The sequence below is a fragment of the Nematolebias whitei genome, chromosome 1 (genome assembly GCF_014905685.2).
Source record: "Nematolebias whitei isolate Nwh7 chromosome 1, NemWhi1, whole genome shotgun sequence".
NCBI lineage: Eukaryota > Metazoa > Chordata > Actinopteri > Cyprinodontiformes > Rivulidae > Nematolebias > Nematolebias whitei.
The window spans coordinates 42,202,879-42,207,432 of record NC_056498.1 but is presented as its reverse complement, the minus strand read 5'-3'; the positions used below and the strand labels follow the sequence as shown (position 1 = coordinate 42,207,432).

The following is a 4,554-nucleotide window of genomic DNA, read 5'->3' as shown; positions in this document are numbered from 1 at the left end:
TTAAATAATATTTAAACAATACATGTTAGTTTATTAATTTTTTCACACCCACCACCTGCAGGAGGGGCCATACGAGTCAGGTGCATGATGCCATGCCTTGGTTCTCTGACCCTGGCTTACCAAAGCTGCTCTTGAGACATGGAACGTAACCTCTATGGTGGGGAAGGAGCCCGAGCTCGTGCATGAGGCCCGAGCTCATGCATGAGGCTGAGAGGTACTGACTAGATCTAGTTGGGCTCACCTTGATGAATATCATGGGCTCTGGAACGGATCTCCTTGAGACAGGCTGGGCCTTATTCCTCTCTGGAGTTGCCCATGGTGAGAGCTGCCGAGCTGGTGTGGGTCTTAGCCCCCTGACTTGGTGCGTTCTTTGAGGTCAGCAGACCAGTTGCTCCTCACAGTTCCAGGAACTCGTCTTAAGCGCAGAGGTGACAGGACCTTCTCTGTAGCAGGACCAAGACTTTGGAACGAGTTACCTCTGCTTGTCAGACAGGCCCCCTCCCTCTCGGTTTTCAAGTTCCATTTAAAAACTCACTACTATTCAGTAGCTTTCAACACCAGAGGATCTGTGTTTGATCCTGTATGTTCCACACTGGTTTGTCGTCATTATCTGCATCGTTTTTATGTCTATATTCTGATTTACCTCATTTTGTATTTTGCTTCATGTGTTACCTGTTGTTCTGTCTGTACAGCACTTTGGTTGGCCTTGTAGCTGTTTTAAGTGCTTTATAAATAAAGTGGTATGGTGCCTGTGTGTTGGGGTTTTCCCCAATAGATGGGGGGGTGGCTTCCCTGCGCTTTCAGGTGGGGGGACAGACTCTGACTGTTGTTGTGCCTACGTGTCAAACATCAGTTGAGAGTATCCGGCCTTATTGGAGGCCTTGGTGGGGGTGATGGAAGGTGCTGCAGCTGGGACTCCTTTATTCTGCTTGGGGGACTTCAATGCCCACGTGGGTGGGAGGAACGGCCTCTGATCTGAACCCGAGCATGTTCTGTTGTTGGGCTTCTGTGCTCGTCATAGTTTGTCCATCACAAACACCATGTTAGAACATACAGTAAGGGTGTCCATAAGTGCACTTGGCACCAGGACACCCTAGGTCATAGATCAATGATTGATTTTCTAATTATGTCGTCTGATTTGCGGCCATTTGTTTTGGACACTCGGGTGAAGAGAGGATCTGAGCTGTCAGCTGATCACCACCTAGTAGTAAGTAGGCTCAGATGGCGGGGGAAGATACCAGAAAGACCCGGTAGACCCAAATGTGTAGTGAGGGTTTGCTGGGAACGCCTGGCAGAAGAACCTGTCAGAAAGATCTTCAACTTACACCTGAGAGAGAGCTTTAACCACATCCTGGCTGAGGTGGGGGACATTGAGTCAGGGTGGGCCATGTTCTGTGCCTCAAATGTTGAGGTAGCTGCCTTGAGCTGTGGCCACAAGGTTGTCGGTGCTTCTCGTAGTGACCATCCTCAAACTTGGTGGTGGACACCTTGGGTTAGGGAGGCTGTCAAGCTGAAGGAGGAGTTATATCAAGCCTTGTTGGCTGGTGGGACCCTGGAGGCAGTTGAGGAGTACTGGAGGGCCAAACAGTCCACAGTTTTGGCTGTTGCTGAGGCAAAAGCTCAGATGTGGGAGGAGTTTGATGAGACCTTGGATAAAGACTCTCGGTCGGCTCAGAGGAGATTCTGTCAAACCATCAGGCAGCTGAGGAGAGGAAAGCAGTGCTTTATTAACACTGTGTTCAGTGATGGTGGGGTGCTGTTGACCTCAACCAGTGATGTCGTCGGGAGGTGGAAGGAATACTTCTTGGACCTTTTCAATCCCACCGGCATATCTTCCATGGAGGAAGCTGAGTCGGGGGACTTCGGGTTGGTCTGTCCGTAATCGTGAATGAGGTCTCTGAGGTAGGTAAAAAGCTCAGAGGTGGCAGAGCTCTGGGGGTGCATGAGATTCACCCTGATTTCCTTAAGGCTCTGGATGTTGTGGGGCTGTCTTGGTTGACATGCCTTTGCAACATTGCGTGGACATCGGGGGCAGTGCCACTGGATTTGCAGACTGGGGTTGTGGTTCCCCACTTCAAAAAGTGGGATTGGAGGGTGTGCTCCAGTTACAGGGCATCACTCTCCTCAGCCTCCCTGTAAGGTCTATTCAGAGGTACTGGAGAAGTGAGTCCGATCGTTGGTCAAACCTCAGATCCAGGAGGAACAATGTGGGTTCTGTCCCGGCCATGGAACACTGGACCAGCTCTTTACCCTCACTAGGGTCCTTGAGGGGTCATGGGAGTTTGCCCATCCAGTCTACATGCGTTTTTTTGGACTTGGAGAAGACATTTGACCGTGTTTCTGAGGGTACACAGTGGGGGTGCTCCGTGAGTATGGGATTGGGGGCTCGTTGTTACAGGCTGTTCAGTTTTTATTCAAGCGGTGTGAGAGTTTGGTTCTCATTTCTGGTAGTAAGTCAGACCCTTCAGGGTGGGAGTTGGACTCCGCCAGGGCTGCCTGTTGTCACCGATTCTTTTCATAACTTTTTTTGGACAGAATTTCTTTGTGCAGTCAGGGGGAGGATGGAGTCTGGTTTGGTGGCCTCAGGATTCATCTCTGCTCTTTGCAGATGATGTGGTCCTATTGGCGTCATCGTGCCGTGATCTCCAGCTCTCACTGGAGCGGTTCACAGCTGGGATGAGGATCAGCACCTCCAGATCTGAGGCCATGGTTCTCAGTCTGATTGTTCTCTTCAGGTTGAGGGTGAAGTTCTGCCTCAGGTGGAGGAGTTCAAGTATCTCAGGGTTTTGTTCATGAGTGAAGGAAGAATGGAGCGTGAGATCAACAGACAGATTGGTGCAGCATCTGCAGTATTGTGGACTCTGTACCGGTCTGTTGTGGTGAAGAGGAAGCTGAGCTGTAAGGCAAAGCTCTCTGTTTACTGGTCGGTCTACGTTCCTCCCCTCACCTCTGGTCATGAACTCTGGTAGAGACTGAAAGAATGAAATCGTGGATCCAGGAGGTTGAAATGGGTTTCCTCTGCAGGGTAGCTGGACTCTCCCTTAGAGACAGGGTGAGAAGTTCAGTTATCAGGAGAGACTCGGAGTAGAACAACTGCTCCTCCACATTGAAAGGAGTTGAGGTGGTTCAGGCATCTGGTAAGGATGCTCCCTGAGCTCCTCCCTAGAGAGGTGCTTCGGCTATTTCTGACTGGAAGGAGACCCCCAGCAAGACCCAGGACACGCTGCAGAGACTACGTCTCTCTGTTGGTCTGAGAACACCTTGGAGTCCTCCCAGAAGAACTGGAAGAGGCTGTGGAGAGAGATGTCTGGACCTCCCATCTCAAGATGCTGCCCCGAGACCTGAGTCCAGAACAAGAGGAAGATGATGGATGGATGGATGGATGGATGGATGGATGGATGGATGGATGGATGGATGGACGGATGGATGGATGGATGGATGGATGGATGGATGGATGGATGGATGGATGTAGTGGATGGATGGATGGATGGATGGATGGATGGACGGACGGACGGACGGATGGATGGATGGATGGATGGATGGATAGATGGATGGATGGATGGATGGACAGACAATAAGATGATCAAATGTAAATAAATTAAACTGCTTTTGTTCAGTTTATGGTCAGAACCAGAAAGACAATAAAAAATGCCATTAAATCAAACGAAATGTTAAAAAACGTTAGAAACTAAAATACTAGGGAGAAGAAAACGAGTTCTCTGTTTTGTGAGGAAAACAGGAACAAGAATGTTTGAGCAGAAACATTGAAAAGTCTCGTCAAACTACATCCATTAATTTCCTCTGAAACGGAGACAGAAAGACTGAAGACAGGAGAACCTGGAGAAGACGAGGAAAGATTGGGAAAATAATAAATATATGCTCGGAAGAGTTTTGGAAAGTTTTGACTCTAACTTGAACGTCGTTAAACTTGTATAAAAAACGTGTTAAAGTTCTGGAAACAGCAGTCCAGTCCAACTTCCTGTGATGGTTTAAAGTGAAGGATGGTTCTGGGGTCTGAGCTGCAGGTCCAGCTGAAACCAAGTACCAGGACGTCTTTGGGGCAGTTTCTAGTCCTCTCCATCACACGATGAGCTGCTGCTGCAGGTGGAGCTCAGTGATCCTGAACGTTCAGATCAGAGTGTTTTCAAGGAAGATCCTGAAGGTAGAAGTCAACAACAGGTGAATGGTCCCCAGATTACAGGTGTGAGCCGGTCCACTCTGATATAAAGGCTGCGCTCGTGTTCACGTCAGTCACACCTGTGTGTTCAGAGTCCCACCTGTCATTAACGACCTGATGATGTTTGTTTCTGCAGCGCCGCACTCTCATTAATCCTGACGACACAACGAGACACAGCTCAGCCTGCTAATCACAGGCTGCTGTGTGTTATTACACACACACACACACACTGACACACACACCGTGACACACACACAGTAACACACACACACACACTGACACACACACCGTGACACACACACAGTAACACACACACAGTAACACACACACACACACTGACACACACACACACTGTGACACACACACAGTAACACACA

General features: G+C 49.2%; 1 protein-coding gene across 1 annotated transcript in view; it reads left to right on the top strand.

Moving 5' to 3' along the window:
- The window catches only part of LOC119416745 (sodium/hydrogen exchanger 9B2), a 20,296-nt gene that overhangs the window by 240 nt on the left and 15,502 nt on the right, over positions 1-4,554 (top strand). The gene's annotated exons all lie outside the window — the stretch shown is intronic.